The 23,589-nt window shown below is 37.8% G+C and overlaps 1 pseudogene; it reads left to right on the forward strand.

Moving 5' to 3' along the window:
• Positions 1-23,589, forward strand: part of LOC135213698 (uncharacterized) — a 101,289-nt pseudogene that overhangs the window by 49,009 nt on the left and 28,691 nt on the right.

A 23,589-nucleotide genomic window follows, 5' to 3' on the forward strand; every position in this document is an offset into this window, starting at 1 on the left:
AGTTCCTGTATCAATATCCTATCCTAAAGTTCCTGCATCAATATCCTATCCTAAAGTTCCTGCATCAATATCCTATCCTAAAGTTCCTGTACCTTTAACGCAACGGGAAACACCTTTTCCAGACATCATTAGGCTTTCCTACCCCCTACACGAACAACAACACAAAACAAAGTAGTCTGTAAGATAACTCCCCAGACTAAGCAAAAAAGAAAGCCAGTGAAAGTCCAAAGATAGAGGGGGGGCGTAGGCCCCAACAACAACAACAACAAAGTAGTCTAGGTTTACACCCGAGTAAGCAAAAAAGAAAGCGAGTGAAAGTCCGAAGATGAAGGTGGGTGGGGTGAGGGGGAGGGGGCTGCTTCCGAGGAGGGTTCTCATGAGGAGAGCATTTCGAAAGGGAATTGGATGACGGACGGAGGAACGGAATCTCAGATCAAGACTCAAGAAGCTTCCCTTCGACGTGACCTTGAGGCATAAGTTAATTGTGACGGAGATGAATTCCTTCAAATGCATCTCTGAGTTATTCCTCCTCTTCCCAGACGAGAACGGGGCACTTATCCGCCTTTTGTCAGGAGATCTTGGTACAGTTAAGGTTCTTTGTGAAGCTGCCCGCGACGCTATCATCAAATTTTTTGTCAAGATGCTCAGAAATTTTTGGGGGTGACATGCAATCGTTTATCCATTAAGAACCGTCAACTCTTTCATATTTATAGAATACAATAAAAGACAGAATTTAGGCCAAAAGCCAAGCGCTGGGTCCTATGAGGATATTGACAGTGAGAAGTTTTGAAATGTATAAGAGGAGGAAAAACCTCAAAGCAGTTGCACTGTGAAGTAATTGTTAGAGAAGGTGGAAAGTAAGAAGGAAGAAAGAGAATATGAACGGAGTTACAGTTAAAAGGAACGAAAGGGGTTGCAGCTAAGGGCCGAAGGAGACGCTGCAAAGGCCATCAAGTAGTGCCTACAGTGCACCACCATGAGAGGTCCTTTTTTTCATTTTGATTTATTTTCTTCGCCTGCTTTTCTTGTTCGTCCTTTTGACAGATGATGGTATTAGAATTTGTGACATGTTACTCTCTGAAAATATGAGAGAGAGAAGAGAGAGAGAGAGAGAGAGAGAGAGAGAGAGAGAGAGAGAGAAACCACCATGCGGGACCCCAAGCCGATCTCACGCTGTCGAAGCCGCAGTAGATGATAATGAGGGGTGAAAGGTCAACTGAGGTCATAGAAAGTGAAAGGCATAAATGTTCCCTGTTCTTTATGTCTCTTCCTTCCTAAAGTAGGAAAATCGCTAGTGCCGATAACGACCGTAACCTCGCGCTGACAAAGGGGCCTTCGTGTTTGTTCGTGAGAGAGAGAGAGAGAGAGAGAGAGAGAGAGAGAGAGAGAGAGAGAAAATCGTAGATCAAATGTAGTTTATTTTGGGATTAACTAGAGAGAGAGAGAGAATCGTAGATCAGATATATTTTATTTTGTGATCAACTGGGGAGAGAGAGAGAGTCGTAGATCAGAAATAGTTTATTTTGGGATTAACTGGAGAGAGAGAGAGAGAGAGAGAGAGAGAGAGAGAGAGAGAGAGAGAGAGAGAGAGAGAGATGTGATGTCGGGAGATTGCGATAGATGGAGGGGACCAATGTACGAAGATGCAAGGGGATGTTCAGTAAAACAATATGAAAAACAAAGTATAAATCGCAATATAAGAGAAATAAAACCTGATGTATGGAGGAGAATAAGAGAAAAAGTATGTATCAGTCCCAATAAAAGTGAAAGCTAGACACATCAAGGACAAGAGGAGAAAGTGCAGGTCGAATTAATTACAACAAAGTGAGGTATATAGCGATCAGCCTAAGGAAATGAGACTCGTTAGTCACGGAAGAGAAAGTGAACCAACTTTAACAATGGCGCTGATAACAGAAATAGAAGGGAGGTATTAAAGGTAATAAATAGAGAAAAAATTAGTTGTATCAACACCAATAGAAGAGAAAACCCCTGCTGTATCACAGGCAGTAATGAGCAAGTAAAAAAATGTTTCTTAGAGGCAATCGAGTTTTCTGTATAGCGTATTATTCTGTATGAAACTCTCGATGTCCTGCAGTTTGAAACTGTCAGCCACGACTGAGCAGTGCTCAGTTGCTCCCCAGATGCGGTCAAGCGAAGATGCGTCGACGGCTCGCACCGTTAACCTTAACCCTAAATAAAATAAAAACCACTGAGGCTAGAGGGCTGCAATTTGCTATGTTTGATGATTGGAGGGTGGATGATCAACAGACCAATTTGCAGCCATCTAGCCTCAGTACTTTTTAAGATCTGAGGGCGAACGGACGGATAAAGCCATCTCTTCCGTTTTCTTTTACAGAAAACTAAAAATGAGAGATATCAAGCTAAGTCAGAGAAACAAAATTGACAAATGTATCCTGGGCATAAAGAGAAAGAAATAAAACGGGATACATCAATCGTAGTAAGAGAAAGAGACTGAGTTGCTTCTATCTCAACAAGAGAGAGAAAACATTAGAGGGGTATTCCATGCTGATGGGGTTCTTTGTTCATCAAGAACCCGCGATGGAGTAATGCAAGCTTCGGATAACACACTGGTTATCTGTTCGTTATGAAGGTGTAACTGAGTTAGTTGAGTTGAATATAAAATCTAGGCCAAAGGCCAAGCACTGAGACCTATAAGGTCATTCAGCGCTGAAATGGAAATTGACAGTAAAAGGTTTGAAAGGTGTAACAGGAGGAACACCTCAAAGCAGTTGCACTATGAATCAAGTGTTAGGAGAGGGTGGAAAGAAAGATGAAGAAAGAATATATGAAAGGAGGTACAGTCAAAGGAACGAAAGTGGTTGCAGCTAGGGGGCGAAGGCACGCTGCAAAGAACCTTAAGTAATGCCTACAGTGCACCGCATGAAGTCCACTGACGGCACTACTCCCCTACGGAGGACTGTTCAGGTGAAACAAGGGAAGGGGTTTACACAGCTTCACGTAGCAGGATGAGAGATCAGACAAAGAAATAGATAATTAAATAAGAAAAAAAAAGTTAGGCAACAAGAACACTTTCTAAGTTTATCAGTGTAGCTCATAAATCCAGCCTGAAACTGATTCAAGAGAGGCTGATCATTACTGCTGTCCAAGTTCTATACGTCCATGCATCCTAGGCTAGGTCATGGAGAAGTACAACAAGGTATGCCTGGTATGAAAGAGATAGAGAAGTTCTTAACAAGCAATTATCATCCCTAAATTAATCTTTCGTGCACTGGCCTACAAACCTGGTCATTTTAAGCCCGTGTTTACTCTACTCTAGGCCTGATAGAAAGAGGGGGCGATGGGCCCTCCCCTCGTAAGATGAGATTATAGAAATCTGAGGAACACGAAGATCCCATGGATTTCGGATTTCCATAGATATGAGAGATGGCGGGGGTCGGTTGTTACAAGGGTGCCTGAATTGAATTGGGACTCTCCCCCTGCAGGATAACGGAATACCCGTATCGTTTGGTTGACAAGTCAGTGGATCCACACAAGTTCATTTTATTTCCTTAACGAAGTTATTTTGAGTTTCTTTACACCTTTACAAAGTTACGGACCACTTTTGCTCATGATCACATTGGCGCTGAAAAATAAAAATAAAATAAAATATCTTTTAATGCAAAGAGAGTGGTTTGGCTGCAATTTCTACTTCACAAGCATAGAGATACAAATAAAATCTCAGATTTTCTGCTGATCCGTAATCATTATGGCCTCCATTTCAAAATATTTAGTTTTTTTCACTCAGCGCATACCCTTTTATACCTTACAAACATCATAAGAATTTCACTTCTGCTATAATCCCGACAGTATCTCTCTCTCTCTCTCTCTCTCTCTCTCTCTCGCCTGGTGTAAACCAGCTGTGCTGTCCTATTATCCCTGCCTTTTCTCTTATGTCCAGAAATATCTGGAACACGACGACGTCTATCAATATCAAGCGATGTTTGCTTGTTGCTTCAGCTCAACATCGCAATTACGAAACGGCTCATCATCATTATGCTATTAACGGCATCGCCGTTGATGATACAACTTTTTTTTTATACACCTGTTCGCTCTCTTAATTACGTAAAATTACCTGCTTGTTAGACACTGCGAGCTGATGATGCCTGGCGCCCTTGACTTCTCGTGCCCCTACGCATAGTTATATATATATATATATATATATATATATATATATATATATATATATATATATATATATATGTGTGTGTGTGTGTGTATATATATATACGTATATATAGAACCGGCCTTGATTATACAAAGACAGGTAATGAACATCTCAAAGGACGCAAGGGATTCAGATGTCATTGATAAAGTTTTCATTCAGCCAACGCTTAAGAGGATTAAAGGAGGATTACCAGTGGGAGTGACCTAGACTGGCTTACCTGTGGATGGATCTCTTGGTATAAATACCAACTTTTCTATAACTTTTCTCATTCATCTACCTGAAGAGGGAGACAGCCATATCTGAAATATAGTATTTCTCTCTAAATTTTGGTGTTTTAAGGCTACTTTTATTAGATTATAAGTATATAATATATACTATATATATCTATATATACATAATATATATATATATATTATGTATGTATGCATGTATAAATATTATATGTGTGTGTATTCTTTACTGAATATGTGCATAGGTGCTTATATGCATTTGTGTACAACTATTCGGAACGCTCGCAATCTCCGGTATCAGTGACAACTTCGAGGTGGAAAGATATTCATAGAATTGATGCTGCCATAACAGGATTATGTTCAGGCGCTCGACAACAAACGCCCAGAGCAAGGACGCCACTTAAACAAAGCAGCCGCGTCAAGCGCAATGGTCATTTGCGAGGTTTTATGAGGCCAAAATCACTGATTAGGATGACTGACGCAGCCGACCTTTCCCCGAGATAACGACTGGCAAATTGCTTCGAGGTGGAGTGAAATTTTATCCTTTGAGCTTAGCAGAACGTAACGGTCCTGTCCAAGGTTTATTAGACAAAGGATGATGGAGAATACTGATTGCCATTAGGGGTTGAGAATTTCAATTTTCCAATTAAAGCTGCGTCTGCGGACGTCATATATGATTCCTTGGCCGAGGCGTTCGCAACGTCACCAAGATGTCCTTCCTTAGCTCAAGACTGATGGGGGAAAAAAGCCCCACCGCTCTCACATCTCATCTGGCAAGCCTTGGTGGGCACCCATCCAAGAACTGACCATGGCCAGATTCAAAGTGGCGCAACTGCACTGTTGCGACAGTTAGCTCTAACCTGTATATTACGTGTGTGCGTTTGTATATGGGTGGAATAAGAACATGTGTGTGCGTGTGTGGTTGGTTAGAGAGGAATGCCGCGTATAAAAACATGGAGCCAAAAAAACCAGCTCAGATAACGGTGGAAGGAGAAAGCAAGACTTAGGATTTTATCTGCCTAGAGACCGCGACCTCCTCCATCGTCACGACCAGTTTCGGCAGATAATTGTTTTAGATGTTGTGGACAACATTCAGATGATAGATAAGGAAGCGGTAAGTGACTGGTTACAAGACAAGTTTGTTTTGGGAAGGCGAATGGTGTTTCGCGAACTACTACTACTGACAGATATAATTGTCCTAATCTAAGAAGTAATTGTTCTAAGACTGAAGTAAGTTATTGCCCATGATACATTAGTCAATAATATCCACGCAGAATTCTTCTGTCACTGCTGACAACTGCTGCCTGGAAACCTTTGGCAATTATGTCATACTTGAGGGCGTGGCCTTTTCTTTAGCCTGAGATAAAAGTACTCGGTCAACCACGAAAGGAAGATAAATGTGCCGAGAGATCTTCCAGCTCAGGAAATAATGGAAAGGGCGTGGTGTCTGCCTTGAAGTGGAAAAGTGAACGAGATCTCTCCTTGAAAGGCATTTTGTGCTGAGCGGATGACATGAAACACCATTTAGCTACCAGAGGAGTCTATCTACGGGCTGCTCTAGGAGCACGAGCTCGTACTGGCATAAGGCCAGTTTAATCACAAACAACATACCAGAGGGGAAAAACTGATTGATTCATTCACTACGTCACACAACCTGGCGAGGCAACACAGGTTTATAATGAATTGGCATTTCATTATAAAATTCAATCCAAAAGCCAAGCGCTGGCTGGGACCTATGAGGTCATTCAGCGCTGAAAGGGAAATTGACAGTGAAAAGGTTTGAAAGGTACTACTGTTGATTTTTCGCACCAGTAAATCCTTGTCCCCAGTGAGCGATGACTTCAGGGAAAGCTAAATATTCTTAATGGTAAGTTCATCTAGTAACCACTGATCAGGAATGAATGTCATTTGACAGTCAGCTGACTGACTCACGAATCGAGTCCCTTAGCTGCTTTTGATCTTCCACTTGGGCGTTGCTTGTGTCTCGTGCTATTTGCTTAGGGAACTCACTTTTCAACATTGCTATCTGCTTAGGGAACTCTCTTTTCAATATTCCTGTCTGCTTAGGAAACTCTCTTTTCAATATTGCTGTCTACGTAGGGAACTCTCTTTTCAACATTGCTGTCTGCTTAAGGAACTCTCTTTTCAACATTGCTGTCTACATAGGGAACTCTCTTTTCAACATTGCTGTCTACATAGGGAACTCTCTTTTCAACATTGCTGTCTGCTTAGGGAACTCTCTTTTCAACATTGCTGTCTACATAGGGAACTCTCTTTTCAACATTGCTGTCTACATAGGGAACTCTCTTTTCAACATTGCTGTCTGCTTAGGGAACTCTCTTTTCAACATTGCTGTCTACATAGGGAACTCTCTTTTCAACATTGCTGTCTACGTAGGGAACTCTCTTTTCAACATTGCTGTCTGCCTAGGAAACTCTCTTTTCAACATTTCTGTCTGCTTAGGGAACTCTCTTTTCAATATTGCTGTCTGCTTAAGGAACTCTCTTTTCAATATTGCTGTTTGCATAAGGAACTTTCTTGTCAACATCACTCTTTGCTGAGGGGGGCCAATATTTAATCGTCTGTGGACATAAAATGAATGAATAACGAATATCATTTTTAAACTTGAAAAAACAAACGTTAATGGATATTTAGAATGAAGGAAACATGTTCATTTGATCACCTGAATTGCCGAAATTGTACTGGGTTACGACTGTGTTCCCAAGGAACCTAAGTAGTTGTATTTCTCTCTCTCTCTCTCTCTCTCTCTCTCTCTCTCTCCTCTCTCTCTCTCATTACTTTGATTTGATACGAATACGATCCTTATCTTCCAATGTACAACAACCGGTAATCATTCATCTTTAACAGCTAAATTATGATAGAAGTTGACGGCGATAAGCCATATCACCATATGCTTGACATTTTATGGTGATTAATATTATCTTGGATCGAAGAAGGCTCCAAATGGCTAAGTGCTTGATATTCTATGGTTATCACACTTATTTTGGATGGAAATAAGGTTCCAGTTGGTTAGGTGATTGATATTCTATGGTTATCAGACTTATTTTGGATGGAAATAAGGTTCCAGATGGTTAGGCGCTTGATATTTTGGATAGAAATAAGCCCGCTGGATAATACGCAATACGACAGTAGTCGACGTTAAGTCTGTTATAGATACGTGGTGAGATGCTGTATATATATTGATAATAAGCTTCATATAAATGTAAAATCAGAAATAAAAATAAGCCCTAAGTAGAGAAGCCATCGCATGAAAATAAGAGCACCGCTGATACGAAATAAGATGAAATTAAATATGTACTGTGTGGACGAAACAATGAGAAAACACGCAACAAAATGTAAATAACCTCACTACAGTTGCTCTATCAAATGAAGCTAATCTCATACCGTCACGAAATATGAGGAAAACAGGCTCGCTATAGCCACCATCTGGCAAGAGAGAAAGAATATGCAATTCAGGCCAAAGGCCAAGAAGCACTTGGACCTATAAAGTCATTCGGCGCTGAAACGGAAATTGACACTGAAAACGTCTGAAAGGGGTAACTGGAGGAAAACCTCAAAGCAGTTGCGCTATGAAACAGTTGTTAGAAGAGGGTGGAATGTCGGATGGAAGAAAGAAGATATGAACGGAAGTACAGTAAAAGGAATGAGAGGGGTTGCAGCAAGGGGGCGAATGGACGCTTTAACTTTTAAGTAATGCCTACAGTGCACCGCGTGAGGTGCGCTGACGGCACAAACACCCCCGCCCCCGGCCCCCCTAGGGCTACGACGGCCATCTGGCAGGCTCCCTTCCTTTATTCCGAGTATCACTACAAAGGCGTCAGATTTGGCATCGCGTGTATAGTTAATATTCCAGTGGAAGGACTACATTAGCATGCAGGAGAAAATCCTACGCGATGGATATTACTCTCTGGAGGGATGCTGTCCAGAGAGAGAGAGAGAGAGAGACCTTCAAAACTAAGTAGTCTACGTGATTAGCTGCGTAAAAGGCCTCAGAAATGCAAGTCACGGCTTTTTGTGCCGATGACTCGATCGCCTTTGTTTACAAATTACCGGGAACCGTTTTGCTGCATTAAAAGAGTCCCACACACAGTTCGAGTGTTTCCATGACTTCCTTTATTCTTTCTGTTTGTAAATGACGTCGTGTTTGCGGTTTTATCATCAACAGTTTACGCGATTCTCTTCAACAGACGTCGTGGTGGTGGTGGTGGTGGTGTCCATCTCTCGATCACGCCAGACACGACAAAATGATTTGGTCTCCTCGAGTCCGTTTTGGTTAATTAACTGTCGCACGTCGAGACAATGAATGTCGCGCCGTCACCCACTTGGAAGGGTGACCAAATAGGTAACAGTGAACGACAAGAAAGTATAGCTGTCTCTTATTTAGACCAGAACGCGCAGAATGATAGCAATGGTCACTGGTCTTTTATGGGCCAAATTTCACTTTCGTATAAAAAAAATAAATAAAAGGTGGCAAGAAATCCAGTGTCTTTTACCTAGACTAGAACGCGCAGAATGATAGGAATGGTCACTCACTGGTCCCGTTAGGGCCAAATTTCACTGTCTAAAAAAATAAATAAATAAATAGAAGATAAAAGAAGGTCGAAACATTTATAAGGTCACTCACTGGTCCTGTTAGGGCCAAATTTGATTGTCCAAAATAAATAAATAAATAAATAAAAAATGAAAAAGAAAAGGCGACACATTTACATGGTGCATCACTGGTCCTGTTAGGGCCAAATTTCCATGCACCCCCCCCCAAAAAAATAAATGAACAAATAAATAAAAATGTGACACATTTACATGGTCACTCACTGGTCCTATTAGGGCCAAATTTCACTCTCGAGGAAAATAAAAATAAAAAAAAAACACACACACATACACATTTACATTCCTCTGACAACACCTGCTTGAACGCTCGCCCTGCTGGTGGTGGGAGGCAAGGTGGTACAGGAGTGAGCAGATTTCCACCGCGATTGTCAGCAATGTCCTGACCTAGTGACCTGCATGCCCGGGACGATTGGCCGCGGCTGTTCAGACAATGGCACCCGAACATTATTAGGCCGGCGAGTGAGTGGTCTCCAGTCAGGAGAGGTCGGGTGAAGTTCAGCAGAGATATGTGGTCACTCTAGTTCGGGTCATGTCTCCTCAGGGCGTGTTTGTGTGTGCGGGGGGAGGGGGGAGGGGGCATTCCTGAAGTAAACAAAGAAGGCGACTCGGGGGGTAGTATTAATTCAGCTGAGCGTAGTCAAATGCTTCCAGTGTCGGGCGAGACGTTTGCAAGGATCGATCATTAGGGGATGAGGAAGGAGATCAGGTCCTTCTCAGAGACTGACAGCGATCTTGTCCGTGGAGAAAAAGCGATAAAAGTGAGTGTGGAGAGTGTCCGTTTCGACACGTAGAAGGGGAAAGTTATTCTTCATGAAATTTACTTGTCGGGAAAACAAAACTAACAAAAAACAGTTAAGCATTTTACGTTTTTCATTCATACTACTAAAGTGATCATTATATAAACATGCGAGTGTATAGTTAGAATTGAAGTAACTGTAAAGTCAAAAATTCAGTGAAATGTTTTGTACCTCGTGATGTCTGCTGACTAGAAATTGTATGTGGGAAAGATATGATTTTGCCTGAACGACAGACGATGTGAAATCTGGAAAATATCATTAAGACGCGTCTGTGATGATTCTGATCGTGGCTCCTTTGATACGTTTATCAAAACGAGCAGTGTTCTCTTGTTATGTAAATAAGTGAGCAATATGAATGATGCTTCCACACCTGGTTGCGGTAGGAGAGATTCACGATACATACTTGTACGTCACAAATAACAAAAGAAAATGTTGTTTAAGAAAAATTACCTCCACGTGCATTTCAGTCCCTTTAGCGTGGGAGAGAACTTCAGGCGGGGTGTATATTTTTGCCTAGTTGGAAAATAACCTTTTCCACTGTGTAAGTGAAGGGAAAATTCCAAGCAATCATTTACCAGTATACTGTGTCACAAGAGAACGATAGGAAAATCCCAGCTCTCTCTCTCTCTCTCTCTCTCTCTCTCTCTCTCTCTCTCTACAGTTTAATCTCAAATCAAATTATATCTGTTCTATCTCTCTCTCTCTCTCTCTCTCTTCAGTTATCTAAACTATATCTCCATCTACGATTCTCTCTCTCTCTCTCTCTCTCTACAGTTTAATCTCAAATCAAATTATATCTGTTCTATCTCTCTCTCTCTCTCTCCAGTTAATCCCAAATTATACTATATCTGATCTACGATTCTCTCTCTCTCTCTCTCTCATTATAGCTGATCTCGATCTCTCTCTCTATTAGCTGCTCTACGATCTCTCATTTTTCCTCTCTCTCTCCCCTCTCTCTCTCTCTCTCTCTCTCTCTCGCATTCATTATAGCTGATCTACGATTTTTCTCTCTCTCTCTCTCTCTTTCAGATAACTAAAAATTATATTGTATCTACATACTACCTTCAACTTTATCAGTACATTTCTCTCTCTCTCTCTCTCTCCTAACCCTCTTTTTGCATTAAAATTCGGCATGCAATGGAGGCAAAGGGCGTAGACGCCCAGAGGTGACCCCTCCAGCGTTGTTCCACCAACCGGACATTTGGTGACGCATCTCGATCTCCATTTTTTTTTTCTTTTTTCTCTTTTTCATTTTTTTTCGTTCTTGTAACGACATTTAGTGACCCATCTAAATTTCTTATTTTTCATTTTTTAATTTTAACAATATATTTTTTTTTATTTTCGTAACTACATTTCGTGACGCATCTAAATTTGCATTTTTTTTTACTTTTAACATTACTTTTTAAAATTCCTGTAACGACATTTTGTGACGCATCTAAATTTGCATTTTTTTTTACTTTTAACATTATTTTTTTAATTCTTGTAACATTTTATGACGCAACTAAATTTGTACTTTTTTTTTTTACTTCTAACATTGTTTTTTTAAAATTCTTGTAACGACATTTTGTGACGCATCTAAATTTGCATGTGTGTGTTTTTTTTTTTTTTTTTACTTTTAACATTTTTTGCTAATTCTTGTAACGACATTTTGTGACGCATTTAAATCTGCATATTTATTTTACTTCTAACATTTTTTAAAATTCTTGTAACAACATTTTTTCTTATTTTTAATTTTACTTTTAACAATTTTTCCAAAAATCTTGTAACGATATTTTGTGACACATCTCAATTTTTTTTTCTTGACAATTATTTAAAAAAATTCTTGTAACGACATTTTCTGACGCATCTCTATTATTATTATTATTATTATTATTATTATTATTATTGTTTACTTTTATAATCCTTCTTAAATCCTTGTGACGAAAACTGTCTCCTCCTCCTCAGGGGAAGGAGCAGCTGAACCTCTTCTTAGAGGCGGAGGAAGACGCGGAGACTTGGGCCAATATGCTACGAGTGACAACTGTCAACAGATCTCTCGCCCTCGAGGGGCTCAACCTCGAGTGCGGAGGGGCTGGTGAGTAAGAATTCAAAGGGGGAGAGGTAGGAGGAGGAGGAGGAGGTTAGAAATCATGCTCGAGTTTACTGATTGTTACATCGTGTTACCGTCTGCTTATAGCTGAATCAGCATCATTGGCCTCCCTGTGTGTGTGTCGTGAGTGTTGGAACACAATCACATAAACAAACGCACAAACACACATATATATGTGTGTATGTGCATTGTATACCTGTATCCTTTTGCAATAGTTTGCTTAAGTATTTGCTATTCGTGTATGTATGCAATTAGGTATGCACGCTTGAGTATATATATATATATATATATATATATATATATATATATATATATATATATATATATATATATATATATATATATGTGTGTGTGTGTGTGTGTGTGTGTGTGTGTGTGTGTGTGTGTGTGTGCGAAAATTTTATTCTTAGTTTATGCTGATATGTGTGAATATTCGATTCTAAGTTTGAGTATATATGTGTGTGAATATTTGATTCTTAGTTTGAGCTGTATGTGTGAATATTTTATTCGTAGCTTGAGTTTATATGTGTGTGAATATTTGATTCTTAGTTTGAGTTTATATGTGGGAATATTTGATTCTTAGTTTGAGTTTATATGTGTGAAAATATTTTATTCTTAATTTGAGTTAATATGTCTGTGAATATTTGCTTCTTAGTTTGAGCTTTATGTGTGAATATTTGATCCTTATCATAGGGCGCGTGTCAGATAAGAGAATGTGTGGACTCCTCGGAAACAGGAGAGAAATCAGATGTGGTCAGAATTTTTACAATTCCGTTTTTACTAAAATGCTGTGTGAAATATGACTTAAGAAATAACAGATACAGCCAATTTCTTTAAGTTATATGTGTGTTTGTTCGCAATAAAGTTTAATTGGTAGACAAACCTGAGGGTATTAATTTGTTTAGTAGATTCCATGTAGAGAGAGCGCTTATCATTTACCTGAAGTTTCTTACAAGATTCGACTAAATATCTTGAATTTTGAATTAGCTGTCACTTCAATCAGAAAATTATCGTTTTAAGAAAAAAAATAAAGATCATATATCGACGCAAATCCCTTTTAATAACCATGAAATGATTAAAGAGATGTGAATACCGATGCCAAAGAAGTTAATGAAGTCTTTGATAGAAATATTTCGATTTCAACAACAAAATTGAAACTTCGAGTACTCTAATGAAAGTTGAAACAAATGTTCTCATTTGGTCTATTTTCTCTTGGTAAGTTTCATTTCTAAAATAGCTTCTGTACAGAAAAGTCTGTCAACTGGTGATCAAATTAAAGTTTTAACGGAATAGATAAAATGAAAAATAAAAGTTTTACAAGACGGGATCAGATCAAATGAAAAATAAGTGTTACAAGGCAGACTAAATAAGATACAATGAAAAACTGAAAAATGGTGTCACAAGACGAAATAAGATACAATGAAAAATAAAAATGTTAGAAGACGCAATAAGATGAAATGAAAAATAAAATTGCTACGGGACGAAATCAGATAAAATGAAAATTTAATAAGTAAAATAACGATATAAGGTACAATGAAAAATAAAAGACCTGAACATCGATGGGATGTTTTATAAACTAAACAAAATTCACATTTAACAGTGATTTCATCAAGATAACGAAGCATAAAGTGTTTGACGATTAACCAAACAAAAATGCACATTAAACACACACACGACTTTTTCGGTTTCACGTGAGACCAGTCTTCAAACGAACGGAAGTTCAGGATAATATTCTACCCATCGTTTCAAACTGTATATCTGCAAGCATTCAAAGGCGCGAATGTTCAATGCATCTTTTGGCTGCCTTTATGAGAAAACATGTTTATATATGAGCAGCATTTTCTATTCCGTACTTGAAAATATTAATGGGACCGTATTTTCTTATTTGAATGAGTATTATGCTGAGGATGCGATATTATTTGAGTGAATGAATATTTAAGTGATATTTCTATTCTGATTCAGTTTCGTGGACCAGAGAATGTGTGTGTGTGTTAGAACTTCGACGTGTCACTGGTAAAATGCATATCTGACTGTGCCAAGGCCAACTTTCTTGTTTTACCCAAATCATACCCTTGTTATCCTGTAATATACTGTTCTTGCACCTGCACCCAGCACTTGCACTCATGCATTGCCGCATGCATTGTCTTATTTTGCATCTGTAACCTTATTTTTTTTCATTGTCTAATAGTGTAACAATTGCTAGATGTCTCTTCCAAGTCTGTCTTTTATTGTGTATCGACTGATTTGCTTCTTGTTCTGCTCACGTTTCTTACCTAATCTGGTTAGTGATCTCGAAGTTTCTCTTTCACGGCTGATGGGAATTCACCTCTGATCACTTGTTTTCAACGTCACTCAAGAAGTTTTGCTTGTGACGTCACTCAAAAGAGCGAAGTCTTGAAATCCAGTAAGGGATTAAACCGATTTCGCGATGTGAAACAAAATTGCTTAAAGATCGTTTCCTTATATTTGATATTTTTTTATTTCGCAAAGATTGCTTACGAGATTATGACGAGATGTTCGGTGATGTAACCTAATATGTGAGTGAATTAAATAATAAACATATATATATATATATTATATATATAATATATATATATATATATATATATATATATATATATGTATATATATATATATATATATATATATATTATAAAAATATAGAAATCATTATATATATATATATATATATATATATATATAGAAATACTATATATATATATATATATATATATATATATATATATATATATATATATATATATATATATATATTATATATATATATATATATATATATATATATGAAATAACTTGATCACGAAGTATATAAAACGTGATGCTATGAATAAATAAAGGTTTTTTGCACAAGAAAAAACAAGAAAAAATGAAAAAAGCGAGATAGCCTAGTACTCGTTTCGTCTATTCGGCCTCAGTAAAGGGTCCGAATAGGACCGAGTACTTGGCTATCTCGCTTTTTTCATTTTTCCCTTCGTGGCAAAAAACAAAAAAAACCTTTTTATTTTTTATACATAGCATCAGTTTTATTTTTATATACTTTGTGATCAAGTATATTCATATATGTGTATATATATATATATATATATATATATATATATATATATATATATATATATATATATATAGAATCTACTGGTCATTTTTACCAGATACATATGTAATTGTATAGCCACAATGCCCCTCTGAACTTCTCAAATTCTTTGCTCTTTTTTGGATCCGCTTGCAACAGCTGGGGTTGTCACAATTACACGCGCACACACACAGAGACACAGACACACACACACACACACACACACATATATATATGTATATATATATATATATATATATATATATATATATATATAATATGTATTGTTATATAAGTATATAATATATATATATATATATACATATATATATATATATATTATATATATATAAATATATATATATATATCTCTAATAAAAGGAGCCCATAAAAACACCAAAATGTAGAGAGAAAAGTACTATATTTCAGAGACTGCTGTCTCTCTCTTCAGGTATATGAATGATTCATATACCTGAAGAGAGAGACAGCAGTCTCTGAAATATAGTACTTTTCTCTCTACATTTTGGTTGTTTTTATGGGGCTCCTTTTATTAGATGGAATTCTGTTGTTACAGAACAATTTTTACCAGTCATATATATAAAATATTATATATATATACATTCAGTCACTCATGTAGCTACTTATTCTCATTTCTCATTTATATATCGACCTGCAATCTTCAAGATGATTTATTGAAAACGTACCAATGATTCAGTCATCCATAACCCGTGCAGATCATTTTGGAGACTACTGATCAATAAATAAAAAAATTAATAAAAAATAATAAAAAAAAAATCAACCAGAAAGATAAAAACATCTATTTAAACCATTTCTGAATCTTTGAGAATCACGAATAAAAAGAAAAAAAAAACGCCCACCCATCCACCCACGGCCGCTGAGAGAGAGAACCTTTCGAGCATCGCGACCCTACTTTACTCGACGTCCGCGCGCCCAATCCTCCGTACGCAAGGATGCTTCAGCTTTCCATTGTTTATGTGTGATGTTGTTGTTCCCTTCCTTCCATCCCGCCAGATTACCCATCATCCTCATCCGCAGAGACAGACAAGGACGTCGATAAGTCAACCTCTCTCGAGCTCCTCGAAGGGATAGACGTGGAGTTGGAAGAAGACGAAGAAGAAGAAGAGGATGATAATGATGATGATGATGATGATAATGATGAACTGGAGGATGATGAGTTCGCAATGGAGGCTCTGGATACTTTCCTTGGTCTCCTTAGTCCCATTTATTGTAATTTCTCTGCTTTTCTTTGTTATTTGATTACATGATTCTAACTTTGCAGTAGGTAAAGCTTGTCATGGCTTATGAGTCTTTAAGAAAAGTTCATATTTGCTCATCTTATACTCTTTTTTTACATTATTCCATTTTATTTCTTCCCTTTATAAGTTAAAACTTCTACCATGACGTCTATTCATAGCTTGTTCAGTTTTAAATTTGACATTCTCATGGAAATAAAACTTTTCTTCAATGAATAATTCTGTCCTGAAAAACTATTTCAATACTTGTATTGATAATGCCTTCCCCTTGTTCAACTGTTATTGAGACATTGCTCGAAATATTCTTAAATGTTCTTGTATATATTCTCAAATTTCTTTAAACACTCTTAAATATTCTTGTATATATCCTCAACACTCTTCTCTCTCTTTTTTATTTCCTTGTCCTGTTGCTTTCAGTCAATTTCTTGTTATGCTCTGTAATTCAAACCTTCATTCCCTGTCGTTTTTAAGTATACTTTCCCAGCATATTTGCCTGTAAGTGTCCAATGCCACATCCTGCAACTGTTTTAAGCACTTGTAACACTTGTAACACGTGAATGCAGCACAGAATGTATCCCTCCATACCTAGACAGAATTCTTGTTGTTCTGTGAACTTCAGTGTCTGTCTTGTTCACCTTAATTTTAGAATGCTGTACAACATTTCGTTTGAAATTTTTCCTAATTTTTAGCGTAGACATTAATTTCTACTTAAATACTGGGTGGCCATTTACCATCCAGAATTACTTAGATTCTCATTTGGGGCTTAATTATATTCATTTGACATTTGTGCGTGGTGTTTCATGATACATAAATCAATATATTTTTCAGTACTAAAAGGCACATTTTTCACTCGAGAACCATTTTCATGAAAACTGGGAATTGTTTCTAAATACAGGGTGTCCATAAAGTTCCAGTACCATTCTTCGCGACAAATACTTGTAATGGTACTGGGACTTTGTGGACACCCTGTATAATTATCGATAATTCTTCTGGGGTCGAAAGTAATGATTCAATGGTAGTGTTTAAAAAAATACTCACAGTAGCACGAGTCTTGAAATGGAGAAACAAACACAGAGTTATGTATGGGTACAAATCTATTTCAAAATAAATCAATACGGAAAGCTTTTAGGAACCTTCACGATTCCCCTTTTATGAACAGATTCCCGAAAGCTCTCTGTATAGATTTACTGTGAAGTACATTTGTACCCACACATAACTGTTGATTTGTTTCTCCAGTGAGTCTTCTTCATTTTCGTACAGTTAATCTCAGCGCGGTTTAATTTCTTTTCAATGGTCTTGCAATAATAAAAGAGGATTTCTGTTTTAGACAACAACGGCAAGCACGTCTTTTCTTCACTTAGTCAATTAGTTAGAGAGCGTCGTGAATACCAGTGTTTGATCTGAAGAGTGAAATATATATTGAGAACTGTGATATAGCGAAAAGAATTTCCTCAAGGTTTTGCTCCTTTGCTTTGCCGCATCAAAAGTTTCATTAGACGACTTAATATAATAATAATAATAATAATAATAATAATAATAATAATAATAATAATAATAATAATAATATAATATTGAAAATAATGGCAGAATTTTACAGAAAATTGATTTATACAAAATTTTCTCAGTTCTTCCAATGACAAAAATTGAAAGAATTTCGTATAAGATCAATTCTGTGAATTCGCCATGATTAAAAAAACAAAAAAAAGATAGAACATTCTTAAAAGAAGGTCTGTTTCCAGCATACACGATAATAATAATAATAATAATGAACTAAGGAACCATCCATTGTACAATAATATAATTTAACACTACTGGGCTTTTGATTGTCAATGATAATAATAATAAAATAATAATACTAATAATAAATAATAATAATAATAATAATATAATTTTTATCATTATTATTATTATCATCATCATTGTGTGTGCTGGAGACAGACCTTCTTTCAAACATGTTTTATTTTTTTTTAAATAATGACAATTTACAGAATTGACAAAACTCTCTCAATTTGGTCATTAGAAGAATTGAGAGAATTTTGTATAAAATCAACCTCTGTAAATTCAGGCCACTATTTTCAATAATAATTATTATTATTATTATTATTTAGTTACTATTATTATTATTTTTATTATTATTATTATTTATTATTATTAATTATTAAATTATTATTATTAAAAGACAAAATTAAAATTAAAAAAATTATTATTATTATTATTTTATTATTCAGTTATTATTTATTATTATTATTACCAGCCTACTCCTGAGGGCGTTCTGACACGACCAGCCTTTTCGCAGGCGCCGACGAAGACACGACCAGCGGCGACTCCTGCGAGACGGAGAGCCAGGAGGACGGGGAAGGTGGCCAGACGCCCGAAGACGGCGGCGCCGACGGAAGGAACCTTCGTGCGCCTTCGCCACCCCCGACGCAACGCTCCCCCTAAGCCGAGGGACGAGGCCGGACGGAGGGAGCTCCTCCAGCAGATGTTGGCCACGAAGTCCCTCCTGGAGAAGAAGCAGAAGAACAGGAAGTCTGGGGTGAGTAAGGACGTCAAGGGGGAGATTTGATTATTATTATTATTATTATTGACCTGATTAAGGGCAGAAAAATGCAGAGAGAGAGAGTGAGTCATAGCTAAAGGAACTGGACAGCTAAGTGGATTTATTATTATTATTATTATTATTATTATTATTATTATTATTGACCTGATTAAGGGGCAGAAAATGCAGAGAGAGTCATAGCTAAAGGAGCTGGACAGCTAATGGATTATTATTATTATTATTACGGGGATTACATTATTTATTATGGACCTGATTAAGGGGCAGAAAAATTCAGAGAGAGTCATAGCTAAAGGAGGTGGACAGCTAAGTGGATTATTGTTATTATTATTAGGTTGGACTATTATATTATTGACCTGATTAAGGGGCAGAAAATGCAGAGAGATAGTCATAGCTAAAGGAGCTGGACAGCTAAGTGGATTATTAGTATTATTATTATTATTATTACTATTATTATTATTGACCTGATTAAGGGGCAGAAAATGCAGAGAGAGTGTCATAGCTAAAGGAGCTGGACAGCTAAGTAGATTATTATTATTATTATTATTATTATTATTATTATTATATTATTATTATTATTATTATTGACCTGATTAAGGGGCAGAAAATGAGAAAATGCAGGAGGAGTCATATCTAAAGGAGCTGGACAGCTAAGTTTATTATTATTATTATTATTATTATTATTCACCCAGGGTCTTTGACCTGATTATGAGGCAGAAAATGCAGAGAGAGTCATAGCTAAAGAAGCTGGACAGCTACGTGGATTAATATTATCATTATCATTATTACAAGATTGATGGCGTGCGCTACTCTGCGCTGGAACCCGGCAGTGCCCGTTGTGTCTCTCCCATTCTCCCAAGCGTCTATCTAACCTCGCCCCACCTGGGGTGGACAAATAGGTTTGCAGGCGGAGGGTGGATGTGTCATGTCTCCCCTACTCTCCCGATCTCCTTCCTACCCCGCCTCCACCCGGGGCGGACAAACAAGAATGATCCACTCGGATTTTACTATTATTATCATTATTCACCCGGGGTCTTTGACCTCATTAAGAGGGAGAAAATTGGAGAAGTTAGAGTCAAAGAAGCTGGACAGCTACGTGAGAGGAGAACAAAAGGGACGCATGAAAAGTAATAAAACTAAGACCCTTTAGCACCGTTTGCAGTTTGCCATGTGACACGCTTAAAGTAGTGATTCCCATTTCCTAAGGGGAATGGAAGGTGGGAAAAAGCAAATCAGAATAAGCTACTTTGGCGCAATCGAGTTTTCTGTACAGCATATAATGCTGTATGAAACTCTCATCCGCGGCCCGGTGGTGGTCTGTGTTGTTGGCACCTATAGCAGTACCAGACGGTTGATCAAGGGTAACTTTGACCTTAAATAAAATAAAAACTACTGAGGCTAGAAGGCTGCAATTTAGTGTGTTTGATGATTGGAGGGTGGATGATCAACGTACCAGTTTGCAACCCTCTAGCCTCAGTAGTCTCTAAGATCTGAGGGTGGACGGAAAACTAAAAAGGAGTAGGCCTGATATTGACGATCATAAGACTATAAAGTGGAAACGAACTCTATATAACCAGAGCGATTTCCTTGCGTCTTCAACTGAATGTGGAACGATTAACAGACATCTATAACAACTAAGGGCCAGCACTAATTTTTTCTTTGTATTGGTGATTTCAAAAATACCCAGTTGTTTTAAATACGGAACGAATAAATGGTAAAGTTCAGAAATCTAAAAATGGCTAAACGCCATTACTAAACACTTTAACAATCCTGCATTTATCACACAGAGAACTCCGAGTACGCCGCATTGTATAAAAAAAAATCATTTCTGTTTAAGCCATTATTCAAGAGGTCTTCCCCCTACCCCCTTTTCAAGGGGGTTACTCCTTTGATTCTCAGGTCTCGCTGTGTCCCATTGCCAATGGCACCAAACCCCTTCACGCACCTTTTGTGTGTGTGTGTGTGTGTGGCATTCCAGTCATGCCATCAACTGTATGAAGAATATCCAAGAGGCGTAGGTAGATGGTTTAGCTGAAGAGGGCCTTATGCCAGCACGGGCCCTCGTTCAAAAAAGGTCCGTAATTGTGAGAAGGTGCTGAAGGGAAAAAGAGGCCTGATATGGACCTGGAAATTCTGCCCAACCAACAGGGGTGGTCACTGGGCTTCCACCAGCCACCTTAAGGACCTCTCTTTGATGACCAAGGTATCCTACCTATTACAGCTCTTGATTTGATGAGCGTCTTCCCAAGGACTCTTTCGCAGTGTCCGACAGACACACAGATGTCTCGTCATCGTAGGAAAACAGGATCTTGAATAGTTACTGTAGTCACAGATATATGTTCAAGCGACGCGTGTGTCCACCTTATTCCAAGTTTATAAATCAGTCATCCTCCAGGGTGAAGTTGCTAGCCAGACTCAATAAATTTGTTACAAGGAGTGACGAGGATTAGGGTGTCTCAAAGACTTATTAGTCCATCCGAGGAGACATCGTGTGCTCACTTATCTCTAGGAGCAGGTTTTACTGTGCATTCACAGTGTCCTAATGATCTTGCCTAGCTTTCTTTTAAACTCTTCCACACTGTTGCTGTTACAACTTCATGTGTCACATACTATCTTGGATGTGTTGTATCTCTTCAATTCTAGTTTCCATCCATTATTTCTCGTCTGGTTTTCGTTTAATATAAATAGGTTACTGTCTGCTTTTGTTATGCCTTTCAGTATTTTGAATGTTTCTATTAGTTGTCCTCGCAATCGTCGTGTTTCTAAGCCATACATGTTCAGGCTCTCTAGTCGTCTGTGGTAACCTATTTGCCTGATGGATGGAATATAGAAACAGAACATCAACGTTCATCAGAGGCCAGCGCCCTCCACCCATTCCACGAACATCTGAATGGCAGTGGATTCGTTTTCGGCATTTGAAAAATGTTCACTGGAATATATTTCAATTCAAATGCTTCCCAAAGAGCGGCGTGGGGGGAGCGAAAGAGCATTAAAAGCAAGTCTCTAACAAATGTACTGCATTTTCGCTAAATTTGTGGCCCTTGATAAATGGTTATATATATATACCGCACGGAGATTACGCAAGAGCAACAAACTAAATGGTGCGCTGTATTTTTGGAGCCTTGGAATTCATTCTTTTGCAACAGAATTGTGGGGTTTCCAGGCGGCGGACTGTAAGTTAAGAGACATTTTTCCATTAGGTGTAATTGGTGTCTTTTCTCGCTGAAGGATTTATTAACTAAGCGAATAAAAACGCTTGGTGGCTCAGCAATACAGGTTAAGGCAATGGGTGTTTATTCTAAATTTTATATATAAACATTAATATATATATATATATATATATATATATATTATACATATATATATATATATATATATAGATATATATATATATATATATATATATGCTTATATGTCACTAAATACCGCGTGAAAATATAATTAGCCAAGGCCACAGGAAAAATAAAAGGAGGAGTACCGAGCGCTTTCGTGTTATTTCAACACATTTTCGAGGTACAATAACACGAAATAACACGGAAGCATTATATATATATATATATATATATATATATATATATATATATATATATATATATATATATATATATATATATATATCCATTTCGTTACTTAAATATTTATTCGTTTTCTTGATTTATTTATGTTTAAGAATTTCCTTTGTCTATGTAATATGTGCACATATCTATTATGTTGTGAAAACATTCATTTTGAAATATGTACCTATTCCTCTATTCTAAACTTAAGTATCGGGGTACTGTTCATAATTCTAAATGATTTTGCTCTGATAACTATGATGTTCTTTTGCTAAAAAACAAAGGGGGGGGGGGGGGAAAGTCTAAAGAAAGGATACTGTAGTCTACCTTAAACTCGCCTCTCAGTCATGGTTCTCCCACACCAATCTTCTAAGTCCAGAGGGAAATTCCACTCTATTCACGGATAAAGAATGGTTTGTCCAATATTGTCTAAAACGTAGCAGGAAATGATCAGGTAGATATAGTAGATTCACATCAGCCGTGCATTTGATGGCTAGGCCAGTCTCTTACGAGAGCTCCTGATTGGCTGTTGATAAGCCAATCACAGGGCTGGAAACTCTCAGTCTCTCGAGAGAGTTTACATGGGCATGATGTATGTTCCACCTCTCCAGAAGGATACTGATGAAAGACGCATCGCTCAGGAGAGGTGGAACATACATCCCACCCAAGTGAACTCCCTCGAGAGACTGAGGAGAGTTTCCAGCCCTGTGATTGGCTTATCAACAGCCAATCAGGAGCGTCGTAAGGGACTGGCCTAGACATCAAATGCACGGCTGATGTGAATCTACTATAGTATGTGTGTGTGTGTGAGACAACATTTTTGGAATCTTAGCTCAGTAAGCAAGAGCACTTCACACTCACGGAACAACTCATTCTTTTATTCATCCCATTGCAGGCCGGGGCTTGGGCAATCACAGCCGGAGAGGTCGTGAACGAATACGACCGAGCTCAGCACGAGGCTCAGCAGTTGGCCCTGAGGAAGGCCGTCCTGCTCAAGCAGCGGAAGAACTCGACAGCCATTAAGGTGAATTGGTGAATACGTCTTTTCTTCTCTGACCCGATTTTTCTTTCGCGATCTTCTTAATGACATAACCGCCCCTAGCATTCATTGCTTTTGAACTTTATGCTATAGTTCATGGGTAAATTTACGCAACATTAACATCAGCACCAGGTCAACCACAA

The sequence above is a fragment of the Macrobrachium nipponense genome, chromosome 43 (assembly GCF_015104395.2).
Source record: "Macrobrachium nipponense isolate FS-2020 chromosome 43, ASM1510439v2, whole genome shotgun sequence".
Lineage (NCBI taxonomy): Eukaryota > Metazoa > Arthropoda > Malacostraca > Decapoda > Palaemonidae > Macrobrachium > Macrobrachium nipponense.